Here is a 14,178-nt window from a genome sequence, read left to right on the forward strand (position 1 = left end):
TCATCAAGATTCACTCAATGGTGGTTTTTCAAAAAGAAAAGGGAAAAAGGTTCAGAACAACCAAAATGTTTTAGACAGGTACAAAGCAAATCAAAACAAAATGAAACAAACAAAAGCTACTGGACAAAAGTCTACAATTCACCTCATAGGGTTATTGCAAGGATTAAATGAAGGGCATGCATGTAGTAAGAACCCTGTAACTATTACCTTTTATTATTACTTACATACTATTTTGCAGCAGGCAAACTTATCAAACTTATTTAAATGTATAGCATCTGATATAATCGTCACAGCAGCCCGATGAGGTAGGTATTATTTTCCTCTATTTCCCGGTTGAGTAAATTGAGGCTCAGAGAATTAGTGTAAATATCACGTAAAGTCATAGCTAGTTGATGGTAGATCAAGATTTAAATGCAAATCTTCTGACTTGTTCAGTACTTTTGCCATACTGTGTGCAATCAGGGGAAGAGAACTTTCTCTCTACATTTGGGTCTTATCTTGACTTCCTGTCCTTAGAAATGTTATAACCATCTTCCCAAATGAGTTGTTGTGGTATAGGTTGGCAATTAAGAGTACAGAACCAAATTTGAATTCTGCCTCTACTACTTCCTAACTGTGCGACTTCTGCCAATTAATTAAGCCTCTTTGAACCTCGGTTTTCTCATCTGTAGAATGGGGACACTAGTACCTCACTCATAGGGTTACAGTGAAGATGATATTAGATAATAGATAAAAAGTGCTTGCCATAGTTCTTGGCACAAAATAATTCTCATTATTCAGGTATTATTATTATTGCTGGATAAATGCAAGAAGGGGTGAGTAGTAGAAGCAAGGTGTCCACTGACATAATTATCTTGGTAGTCTAGGTATCACCCCCCTTTTGCTTGAATTACCCATGTGTGCCTATGTGTATGGTCTCTCTGCTTAGCCAACTTTTGAGAGTCTTTTGAGGCCTAACCTAAGTTCCATTCTCTATGAGGTCTCCTGTTGTTCTATCCTCTATCAATCTTTCCCTTCTCTGCATGCCTATAGAGTCTGCATTGTCAGTACAGTCCTTCCTCGGTATCTGTGAGGGATTGATTCCAGGACCTCCATTGACACCAAAATCCATGGATGCTTAAATCCCTTATTTAAAATAGCATATTTGCATATAACCTACACGCATCCTCCCATATACTTTAAATCATCTATAGATTATTTATAATACCTATATCATGTAAATACTATATAAATAGTTATAAACACAATGTAAGTGCTATATAAATAGTTGCTGGGGTGTGGCAAGTTCAAGTTTTGCTTTTTTGGATCTTTCTGGAATTTAAAAAAGTATTTTCGATCTGTGATTGGTTGAATCTGCAGCTGTGGAACCTGTTGATACAGAGGGCTGACTGTACCATGTAACTACGCACTTCTAAAATCTTTCGTATGGTTTCAGCTAGTGCAGTGGACTGAATATTTGTACCCCCTAAAATTCAAACGTTGAAAACATATCCCCAGTGTGATGATATTTAGAGGTGTGGCCTTTGGGAGGTGATTAGGTCATGATGTTTGGAACCCTTATGAATGGAATTGGTGTCCTTACAGTCAGGCCCCAGAAAAATCCTCCACTGCTGCCATGTGAGGACACAGTGAGAAGACTGCCCTCTGCACACTGGAAGAGAGCTCTCACCAGAACCAGACCATGCTGGCACCCTGGTCTTGAACTTCCAGCCTCCAGAACTATGAGAAATAAATATCTGTTGTTTTAACCCACCCAGTCTATGGTACTTTGTTATAGCAGCCTGAACTAACTGAGATAGCTAGTCTGTAGACTTCTGGAGGATGGGTGGTTAGCGTCACACAGTGACAAACAGAGCTAAGTAACACAAAATAGTTGCCTAATAATTGCTTGTGATTAATTTTCCTGGATCATTAGTAGGAAAAGCCAATAAACCTTGGTGAATAATAATACCATTTATGACATAATTATTTTTAAAAGCCCATCACAAGTGTAATATCGTGCAAACCTCGTGCGTCCCTCTGAGGAAGACACAGAACATCTTTTGTTACTTTACTATAACCACAGAAAGGGCTCTCTTGTTTTCATTCCATTCTGCTGTGCTGCCCAGTAGAACTATCTGTGCTAAAATTTCCCTAGGAATAGATCTGCTTTTAACTAGGCAAACAGAGAATACTTTGATCCTATAGTTTTTAATTAGCATCATATGTAAAAGGTCAGGGCCTACTTGAAGGAGTCCTGAAGCAAAAGATCCATTGAGGTACCTTGGGCAGTGACTCCGAGCCCCAATGTCTGCTGCGTAATGGAGGAGATCTTTAAGGGTCTTTTCAGATCTGCTCTTCTATGACCTGGACAGTATATTAGTTAGGATAATGCTAGCTGCGGTAACCAATAAACCCCCAAAGTTCAGTGCCTTAACACAGTTTATTTATTGGTTATGCAGTGGTTCAATACTGGTGTTCCTAGTCAGTGGTAGTCATGACTAAGCTCTGCTCTGTGTATGCATTTAGGGACCGAGCCTTGTAGATGTTCCGATGCTTTCAACTTGGTGTATCCAAGGTTGCTCTGGGTGTCAACATCCAGCAAGTGGGAGGGAAAGAGCATAGAGGATTTTGCAGGTAAGGGGCCAGGCCTGGAAGTGTTGCACATAACTTTTGTTTACATTTTATTAGCCAGACATGACTACTATTAACTGCGATGGACGTTGGGAAGTGTAGTCTAGCTGGGTGCCAGGAAAAAGAGAACATGCACTTGGTGAAGTAGTTTCTGCCACAGATAATAGTCATCATCATCATAATTAACATTTTGGGATACTTCTGTGCCAGGTTCTGTGCTATGTGTTTACATGTATTGTTTCATTTAGGTCTTGCAACACTAATGAGGTGGGCACTATTTTCAATCCTATTTTTTGGATGAGAAAACTGAGGTTCCAATCATACAACAAGTTATTCTAAAGCTGTGCTTTGAACCTGGCTCTATTTGACCCCAGAGCTGGACCTCTTAACCTCTATACTTTTGTAACTGTCCTATGAGATTGTTCTGTGTTGGAACATATCCTACTGGGTTGTAACCTAATGGAAACACAGATCATTTAGTAAAAGGCTTTCTTTAGTTCTCTGGGTGTTTATATCATGTTATAGCTGGCCAACTTCCCAGTCATATTTCAGCTCTCCACAGGTGAGCCTTCAAAAAATGTCCGTAGATGAAATATACTGCTTCAAGCAGATTCTTATCCACAGTTTCTCTTGGAACGTTGTCCATGGAGGGTATATGAAGTGTTTATGAACCCAGGAAATGATGATTGGAAATGAGGTTAGAAATCTCACAAGCTACCTCTCTGATGAGGTTTCCAGCTCCCTTTGAGTCGTATGGGACACTGATCTAACTGCACTCTGGTGGTATTGAGAAAGTTCTGCTTTGGGTCTTGGCCATCGTCAGAAGGGCTAGGAAGTGAAGCATCCGAGGATGCGAATTAGCACAGCTCTGTGGCCAGAGCTATAAAGAAGCCAGACTGCCTGGAGTCAGGAGCCTCCCACACTGAAGGCAACTGGCCTTCAGGTGCCTGGTGTACCGAGGTGGAGCGTGCACCTGGAGAGAGCAGAGACCTGGTTACAGCAAAACCCCAGCTCTGTGAGTGGGGAGGGCTGTGGCAAACTTGGATTTCACACCAGTTGACCAGAGATGGTAGCCTGACTGGGGAGATTTAGAAGCCTGATAGGAGGTTAACCAATGTTGGGAGAAATATATATATCAACTCAAAGATTTGGATGAAATAGTACCAGTCTCAGAAAGTTGTGAGAATTAAATGAGCTATGCATGTAAAGTTCTCAGAACAGGGCCTGATACTTAGGAAGCACTCAAAAAATATTTGCTATTATTGTTAATTTTGTATATTTCTGATCATTTCCTGAAGATAGTCTTGGGAGTAGAATGGTGGGGTTGAGGAGTGTATCTGTTTTTAAGATCTGGAATGCATATTGCCAGATTGCTCGACGGAAAGGCATACTACTTTGCTCTCTCACCAGTAGTGCATGGCAGTGCCTTTTGTCTGAAACTCTCTTATTACTTGTCCTTATCCATCTCTATACAAATGATTCATGGGACAAGGATCATGTCTAATTCACCATTTTATCTTTATTACTTGATGCAGTGCCTGATAGGTAACAGTTGCTTAATAAATATTTGTGAAATTAATGACCTATGTCAACTCTGGGTACTTTTATTTAAAAATTTTGGCTTATTTTTAAGCAAAAGCTTTCTCTGAGTTTATTGTTTGCCTTTTAATGTTGTTTGTGACATTATTTTAATTTGCATTTCTCTGATTAGTAATAAGACAGAAGATATTTTCCTCATGTTTACTGATAATTTGTATTTCTTTTTTTTGTGAATTGTCCATATCATTTATTTATTTTTCCATTGGAGTGTTTGTCCTCTATTATTGATTTTAAGCATTTTCTATGTATTAGAGCTATTTAATCTTTTTTCATATATGGTATAAGTCTCTGACTTTGTTGTTTGTGTCTTAATTTTGTTTATGACATTTTTTTGACATGCAGAATATTTTATTATTATATGGTTAAATCTTTGCATCTTTATAGTTTTGTCTTTGGTGTTACACTTAGAATGATTTCTTTACTCCAAGATTATGCTTTCCTTTAGTTTTTATAGCTTCAGTTTTTTGCCTTTAACTTTTTACATCATCTGGAATTCATGTTGGCGCAATTTACCCCCAAATAGGTAACGATTGTCACAGTATCTTTCTTTCCCCACGGATTTGAAATATCATCCTTATCATATACTACAATTGGTATGTACTTTAGAGGCTGTTTCTGTCCTTCCTTTCTTTCCTGATCCATTGATCTACCAGTCTAGTCCTCTGCTGGTATCATGCTGTTTTAATTATTGTTGCTTTAAGGAACATTTAAGTATCTGGCAGGGCAAGTTCTTCATTACTCTTTTTTTTCCCAAAAATATCTTGTTTATTAAATAGATCAGCAAACATAAAAAACGTGCTATGTATGTATTTATCTTCTGAGATTTGCAATTCCCCAAAATACTTTTTTTCTTCTTTCAAAATATGCAGATATTTTTACAGATAGTGGTTCTAGAAGGCTGGTGTAACCAAAGCATATACTTTTTTGTGTGTGTGAAAACATTTCCAGCTCCTTATTTTGCAGAGTACTGTAGCATTTTACAGCTAGAAATTACCTTCAAGATCATCTAGTCCAGCTACCTTATTTCACAAATGAGGCATTCAAACTTCAACGGTCAGGCAGTTAGTGGCAAGACTAGGGAGAGAACCAAGCAAGGGCTCCTGACTCCACGATATCAGCACAAAAGAGATGATAATGAATAATTATCCTATCATCTCATGCACTGACATCCATGAGAGCATTTAACACATACCCTTTGACACAGAAGTCTCCTGAAATTCGCTTATTCTTTCCCTTCTCTTCCTCACACCCCAATTTAAAGGTCTAAACAAACCACTTTCTACTTCTATCATTTTATAAATATAAATGTTGTATGTAGTACTTAGTATTTTACCAGAAAACTACAATGAGATAAATTTAGACTATAGTTTGAGCATGTAATTATAGTATGTCAGGAAACAAAGAGAGTTAAAAATACAAAGCTAAGCCCACAGAAATAAATGTTGTACAAGACACTCATTACATTATGGAAATCCAAAATAATTTGCAAAATCTCTTTCTGAAGAGTTTTGTTCGGCCTTGTAGCACAGAATCATCAAATTGAGCTGTGCTTTTGGATGTGCCCAAACTGTACCTTTTAAAGTAAGTGTTAGCAGTTAAGGAGATTAGATTGCAGAGCTTTTGGAATAGATATGTAGCCTATCATATTTAGCTCACTTGGCCTAAATCACTCTGACCGACAAAGACCAAAAGTTATGTTCGCCTCAGATGTACATGTTGGCCTCTTGAGAAGTGTTTGGATTGTAACATTTACAACTCTGAGCCCAAGTAGCGTGATTGTACTCCAACAACCTGCAGGCTCAGAAATAAAGATCTTTGATGGGAGTTCTTGCCAAGGAGTCAATATTGAATAGGCAGAGATCATGCAAAGTTGAGAAGTAATTATCTAGCCGGGATTTAAATTGGCGTAGGAGGAGATTTGAAAGAGGATGGGGACCTATGACTCTATTCCTGTTTGAAAAGATCTGATACATAATTGCACATTTCAGTGTCAGCATTCAAGAATGTTTTATAGCTCTCACTAAAGGATTTGTTTATAATAATGGACAAGGGAGACCTTTGCCAGTCTTGGAAAAGAAATTGCCTTGGTGGAAGAAAGTCATGCACCAGTGAACTCCTCCTGTTGGATTATATTTTAATGTTACGCCCCTCATCCTCATCAGTAAAGAGTTGAACACTCTTTTGGTATGTTTCATGCCAGTAGGCATAGTGGAAGCTTATGGATTTGGGGCTAGGTTCCATGGTAAGGTGGACAGAAGTTAGGCAAAATGAGTTTTCGTTTCATTTCAGCCACTATGTGTCTGGGCACATCACCATCCTCCGGCTCAAGTATTACCCTTTCTGACTCATGGACGTCACTGAGAACCTGACGAATATTATGGCTGCTGCAGAGAAGTGTATACATATACATTACTCCCTTCCCCCAGCAACACACACAAAGTTCAGAATCTCTGGTTGAGGTGATAGCCAGATCCCTTCTTATTCTATTAGGCGCTCTGCTCAAAAAGGTTTCTTTACAAAGTAAATTATAGGTGGGATGCCAGAGAAAATATGAGAGGGTGGTTTCGAGTATATGAAAGTGAACAATATCCCCTTAGTGGTTCTATTTTTAATGATGGGCTTTTCCACATGGTCTGTGTGTGTATATGTACATGTGCATATGAAAAATTTGATGGAAGATGACCAATACAGTGCTTAGCAGTTACTCACCATCCTCTCATTTTGGGTAACTTTGGTAGTTGGTCTTCCCTAAGAAAGAAGGCAAATAGATGATTTTAGTCTAATTGTGAGACTTCTGTGGTCTCTAACTTCTGAAATATCTTGTATTCTCAGCATTATATACATGTGAATTTCTTGATGAAAGATAGAGTATATCTGCTGTCGTGTTATATTTAGTGAGAAAGTCTCTACATCTCTTATTTCTTCATTAATTTATCCATTTTGAAATATGGTAATTAAGAGGAAATCAAGAATATACTCAGATTTTTAGGGGCTTGAGACAAGAGTGTGTTATAAACATGCTTCTAACTCTTGGTCTCCACTTACCCCCTAGTAGCCTCTATTTCCAGCCCCCAGTTTTCTTATATAATGTCTGCTTGAAAATTTGGGTTCAAGTCCAATGTATAAACGTCAAACAGTTGGTTTGCATGATTTAAGTTGGTACTATTCTCAGAAAGCTAAAATATTATTTATTTGATAATTATACTTCTCATTTTAGACACACACTGCAATGGTTAATATGGCTAGAATTTTCCACATATTTTTACATTGAATTTTAAATTCATAATTGTACCTGCTGTTGGCCAATTTAAACCCAATACATGTCAGAATTAAGTTAAAAACCTGGCACTTGGGGTATGTCTAATGATCTTTGTCTCAACTGGGTTGTGTTTATGAGACTCTCATTTCCATTTACAGCCTTTTGTATAAAATAAGAGAACAAAATGCAATAAAATATTCAAATGATTGCATAAACACTGATGGCTGTATAAAGATGGTGACCCAGCTAAAAATGTAGTTGTTGGCTAGTAGTGTAGCTTGCATAAAAGTCTAATGTAAAAAAGCCAATGATCACCTTTACGTTGTAGGTAAATCTAACCTTTGGCAAAGTTAACACTTATCATATGTCCTGGGTAGCTCTAGGAAGCAGTTCCAATAAGCAGATCTATTCAGCTCTTTTTAAAATATATTTTTTAACATTAAAGTATTACATGCAACAAGTTTTTTTAAAAGGTCTAATAATGATAAAAGGCCTTTAATGAAAAACATCAGTCCCTTGCCCCATCTCATTCTCTAGTGGCAACCTTTTAAAATCTGTAGCTATTTCTTCTGATATTTACTTCCATTTTTCAAATTACACACACACACACACACACACACACACACAAACACACTTTTTATTAGAGTTTAGACATTACCTACTGATTCTTCATCATGTCAAATCTGGATTTTAGCTCACATAGTTACTCTTTTCTCCCTCATGCCACATATTCCCAATATATCGCATGTTTTTGTTTAAATCTATATTATACTTTTACTATACTATGTTTATGCAAATATCATTCACTGCTGAGCCTATTGGTGAACTAAGACTACATTTACTTTCTTTTTCAACTTTCTGTTTTTCCTGAAGTTACTTATTGACTGACTTTCATGGTTTTGTTGTTGTTGTTTGTTTGTTTTATGTTACATTTGTGCTGGACTGAGCTAGGATGCCCTTATATGGTGCACTCACATGGCTGGCAATTGGTGCTAACTGTTGACTATGAGCTCAGTTAGAACTTTCAACCAGAGTGCCTTTGGTTCTCCTCCATGTGACATTTCCTTTTGGCTTGAACTCTGATTGGATGGTACCTAGTTTCCAAAAAGAAGGAAGTGGTGCTGCCAGTCCTCTTAAAGCTTGTATTCAGCACTCTCAGAATGTCACTTTTGGTGTATTCCATTGGTCAAAGCCAGTTATAAGTCCAGCCTAGATTCAAGCGGAGGGAAAATAAGCTCCAACCGTTGATGTGAGGAACCGCAGGAGCACAGAGGAATTGCTAGGAATCATCTTTGGAGACTAGCTGCCATACCTAGTTTCATCAAAGATAGAATTTGTGTTGCTGCCCTCCATTCTTCTTATTGGTTTTGTGTGATTTTTCAAGAGGAAAAGGGGACAGCAATATTTTTACCATCTTGAAATCAGAAATCATTCAACTTAAAAAAATTGTTTGCTTATTAGATATCAAGACTTTATACTTATGATTTTAAAAAATATTATCATTGTTGGGATTTGATTCCTCAGACTGCCACAGCAGATTGTTGCTCAACATTAATTAACTTGGTCTGCACAGCGCTGGCCAATGAATTAAATTAAAAGGTGGCAGGGAGTGGGAGAAGGAAGCTGATACTCAACCATTCATTTATTTGTTCATTCTTCATTTGTAAAGGGATATTAAAACAGGACTCTTTATATCTCAGTTTTAGCTGAGGCCCCAAAAGGTTGAGGACAACATCTCCAATTCTAAAGTGGGACCCTTTCATATAGGACTTGCAATGGAGATTTCTAGAAACTGGTTTTGTAATCCATATCCCATCAGCAATCTTGAAGGTATTAAAGGGTTGAAGTTAAAGAAACAGGCAGAGGGAGAATTCCTTTGTAGAGAATTACTAGATTGCAGTGGCATGCTCTGTCATATCTCCACTGTGCCTCAATTAGGGTGGGGAAATGGGTACCTTTCCCACACCTTATGTCAAATGAGAGGGACTTAGAAGGGATCATTCTGAGAGCTTGCTATGTGTCTCTTGAAGATTAGGAGACACAGAACACAGGTTTCTGATTCTTCTCTGAGAAATCGATTAAAGTCTCTGTCTGTAGACCTGAGGAAGAAGAGAAGGGGATGCGGGAGGGAGCAAAAGTAAAAGAAACGGGGGGAAAGGAGATGCATTGTTTTGCTGTTATGGATGATTTGCTTTTGTGCTATGGGCGTATGGGAAAATCAGCTTGGAGACGTCTTTAAAAAAGACTTTCCAAGAGGTTATCTGGAGGGAGAGGCAAAGTGTGCAGCAGGAGGTGGAGCTCAGAATCGCAGAGCTGAAAGTTGGAATTTTAAGAGGCCACCCAGAAGGATAGACATATAGAGCAATGGAATAGAATTGAGACCCCAGACATAAGCCCATACATCTACAGTTGTCTGACTTCCAACAAGGATGTCAAGAGCATTCAATGGGGAAAGGATAGTGTTGGGACAACGGGATATCCACATGCAAAAGGAGGAAGTTGGACTCTGACTTTATACCATGTACAAAAATGAACTCAAAATGGATCAAAGGCTTAAACGTAAGAGCTAAAATTATAATAAAATCCTTAGATGAAAACATAAGGGTAAATATTCATGACCTTGGATTCTAATAATAAAAATGACAACAGCTATCATTTCTTGAGCCTAGTAGAGCCCAGGCACTTTCATTTGCATTATCACATTGAATTCTCATAACCACCTTGGGAGATAGGGAGTATTACTGTTTCCATTTTACAGACTGAGATTCAGAGAAGTTAAGTGACTTGCCCAAGGTCGTACAGCTAGTAAGTGGTAGGGCCCAGGATTCAAATGCTGTTCTACTTGACTCAACAGCTCAAACAGTTAGGCACAGCACTACACAGCCACCTTGAAGTCTGCAGTTGCAGACCTGGATTTCTTACTGGGGGAAGTCAGTCTGGACCCCTGAGGCCATTATTGCTGACTACCAGTGGATGAGCCCACCCCATTCACTGCAATTCAGCCCCATGCCTTACTCTCTCATCTCCTACTTTTGTACCATCTGCAGCTGGCCTACGTCTTCCCATTTCTGCAGGAGTGGAACATCTGGTTAACCCTTTCCTTCTGTAGGCGATCTCAGGGGAGGGTATGAGTGAGTCAAGGGCTGCTCCTGGAGAGGTCTGGCAATGCTTTTACTCTTCATTAAATGTTTATGTGCATTATATACTTTATTATATGCAATCGGGTTTCTTATATGGTACTCCAGTGCATAAATGACTCCCTAGACACATTTGTGAGTTTTCATTGTTATAATATAAAGGCCAGCCAAGTTACAAGGCAGACATGTTTTAAACTATTCATTTATTCCTGGTACAGTAACCAAATCCAGGGGAGATCTGGCTTTACACCCTCCACAGGATTGCTTGCTGGACAGCATCAGTATTTCTATTGGTCAAAACGTTTCAGTTTTGAATCTGAGTAGTCAGGAAGATGGGAAAGGCCATGGGTAGAATATTACCCCCATTTTCAGTTTTTTTTAGATTAACTTGTACCCTGTTGTTCTATGGGCTAGTTTATATAACATAAATTTAGATCTTAGGAAGGCTGATATCTTTATATTGAGAAGATGATGAAGCCATGGGTATTAAGAAATATGACTTCATACATTCATTCATTTTTTTAAGCTGACTTTTGCTGAGCATTTACTGTGTTCTCAGCAGAGTGCTAGGCACTAAATGTGTAGATACGAATGTAAGACATGGTGTTCATCTTCAGAGAACCCACCCTCTAGTGGGGCAACATGTGAATTTACAGTTTCAGTGTAGTGTGATAACTGCTACGAAAGAGATACGCCCAGAGTATTAGGAGAAAACAGATTAGAGAGTGGTGCATGAAGGAAAAATGGCTGATGAACAGCCATTCATTAAAGTCAACACTTTTCTTCACAGTAAAGTATTTGCTTCAGAGGAGTAGGTGTTTAGCTGGCTGCAATAGAGATGGCCCCCTGGACAACCTGGGAACCCATGTATTAGAGATGGTGGATTGCTGAGGGCCTGGCACCCTGCATGGAGAAGGGCTGATCTGCCTACTCTTTAGGTGCCCAGTACTGTTACATGAGCATGAAAGAAACTTCTATGAGGTCTGAGCGATTATACATTTCAGAGTTATCCCATCCTCATCAATATAGTTATGAGGTCATGTCAGCTTTCATAATAGCTTGATTCTGGCTCTTCCTCTCCATCAACTCTGCCACCATTAAGGTCCTCATTGTGGCCCTCCTGGACTACAGCAACAACCTTCTAACTGCTTTTTCTCCCTTGCCTTCAGCTCGCCTTGCTGACTAACTGGAAGACTATTATGTTTTACCCAACATGTTTCAGAGAAACAATGCTTTAGGCCAGAGAACTAAGACTAAAGAAAGGGGGCTTCCCTGGTGGCGCAGCGGTTGCGAGTCCGCCTGCCGATGCAGGGGACGCGGGTTCGTGCCCTGGTCTGGGAAGATCCCACATGCCGCGGAGCGGCTGGGCCCGTGAGCCATGGCCGCTGAGCCTGCGCGTCCGGAGCCTGTGCTCCGCAACGGGAGAGGCCACAACAGTGAGAGGCCCGCGTACCGCAAAAAAAAAAAAACAAAAAAAAAAGAAAGGACTGCTTCAGTGGTAGGCACGCCTCAGATGCTCATCGTGTGCAGGCAGCCTTCTCCTCTGCCCCTGTTCGAGGCAGTTTATAAAATAGCCCATGAGCTGGAACTCAACCAGAGTTGCTTAGCTTTTCTCTAATTTAGGGACCCAGAGAGACGTCGTATAACATTTGCTGTTGGACACTAGAGAAGCGAGTTTGAGAGTATGAATGGTTCAGGCAAATCCATTCCTATTACCAGAAGAACTCAAGGTAATGGGCTCCTGATTTGGTGGGAGAGTCAGGGTAAGTGATATTTTCATTCCAGCTCAGCTGCTTACTAGCTGTTGTGACATTGGACAAGTTACCTGACCTCCCTCTGACTTCAGTTTTTTCAGCTGTAATATAGGAATAAAAACAAATTAATAAAAATTAAATTCAAAAACAAAATTAAAAATGAAAATTATAGAAACCTCAGAGAGTTGTGAGGATTACATGAGGTGATGCATGTAAAGCAATTGGAATAGTGGCTGGCACATAGTAAGTTCTTAAATATTTTTACAGTTATTGCTTTTAATATTGCATAAAAAGAGTAGTTCTGTTATAGTGATTATCCCTCTGATTTAAAAAATTATTTCCATATTGAATAGAAGTTTCTAATAGTGTTTTAGAAAAATAAAGTTACCAAGTAGCCAAAGACTTCCATGGAGGGTACAGATTCTTCCTGGCTTGGAAATATAGCTTGCTCTGTTGCTGAAATGTATTTAAATCTATATCCCAATGACTTTCAGTTATTGCAGGTTCTTCCTCAGAGTTTGATCATGTTTAGAAATGCAGTATAGTTGTGTCACTTTCTTTCCAAGTTGAGGAACAAACACAAGCAAAAATGGAGAACAATTTTTAGGGAAAGCTCTTGAAGACCATTTAGCTAAAGCTGTGACCAAAAGGAATATTGAAGTTTCTGGAGCTGTTTCAGGGTCAGTACAAAGTGTTGTGTTTTGAGTTAGGTTCTCTCAGGGGCTCCTACCCTTGTATTTCTTGTCCTCTGAAGCATCTTCATCACCTGCGCTTTCTGTTACAAAGAAGTGATTTGTGGTTTCTTACGTGCCACTTAGATCTGAAAGGGAAGATTTCAGATTCTCCTATCTCACCTTTTCCAACAAGACAAGGGCAGATGGGCAAGGGCACAGAGCATAAGCTTCATTCCCTTCTGGATCTGGTTAAGGGAGATTGGAAATAGCCACTGTTTCATCGTGAAGTTTCCTACCTATTTTGAATTGAGGGTAAATAGGTGCTGAGGCAAGTTTAGATAAAGACAGTAACCACCAAATCTTCAAAATAGGAATACAACTAGCTCCAAAGAAAGACTAGCATAGCCCAACTAGCACTCTATAATACAAAGCCTTAGAACAGAAGTCAGAAAACTTTTCCTGTAAAGGGCTAGATAAGTATTTTAAGTTTTGTGGGCCATATTATCTCTGTCATGAATACTTAATTGTACTGGGACAGCCATAGTCTATACATAAACAAATAGGCAAAGTTGTGTTGCAGTAAAACTTTCTTTACAATAACAGGCAGTGGGCAGGATTTGGTCCAAGGGCTGTAGTTTCCTGACCTCCTATTTAGAGATTGATAAAACTCTAGGCTATGACAAGGAAGTGAGCCTGGGACAGAACTTAGGCTCCTTCTGATCCCAAGGGTGATAGGGGAGGAACACTAGCATGACCCTGCATTGAAATCTGTAGGGAGATGAAGGCACAGTAAGAACAGAGTCTATGGGTCCCTATCCCTTAGAAACTCTAAAGAGATGGGGTGGGGTGAGAGGAGGGGCATTCTTGCTAATCCACAATGATTTATACTTTGGTAGGTCATCAAAAGGGTTCAACTCAAGGTGAGATAATGGAGCTACCATGACCTATTGACCTTGTTATGTCATCAAAAGAAACAACTTTTGGGCTTCCCTGTTGGCGCAGTGGTTGAGAGTCCGCCTGCCGATGCAGGGGACACGGGTTCGTGCCCCGGTCCGGGAAGATCCCACGTGCCGCAGAGCGGCTGGGCCCGTGAGCCATGGCCGCTGAGCCTGCGCGTCCGGAGCCTGTGCTCCACAACGGCA

At 39.5% G+C, this 14,178-nt stretch overlaps 1 long non-coding RNA gene across 4 annotated transcripts in view; it reads left to right on the plus strand.

The window, feature by feature from the left end:
* The window catches only part of LOC307180943, a 510,594-nt gene that overhangs the window by 155,117 nt on the left and 341,299 nt on the right, over positions 1–14,178 (plus strand). The window lies entirely within an intron of this gene.

Source organism: Stenella coeruleoalba (genome assembly GCF_951394435.1).
Source record: "Stenella coeruleoalba genome assembly, chromosome: X".
NCBI classification, from domain to species: Eukaryota; Metazoa; Chordata; class Mammalia; order Artiodactyla; family Delphinidae; genus Stenella; species Stenella coeruleoalba.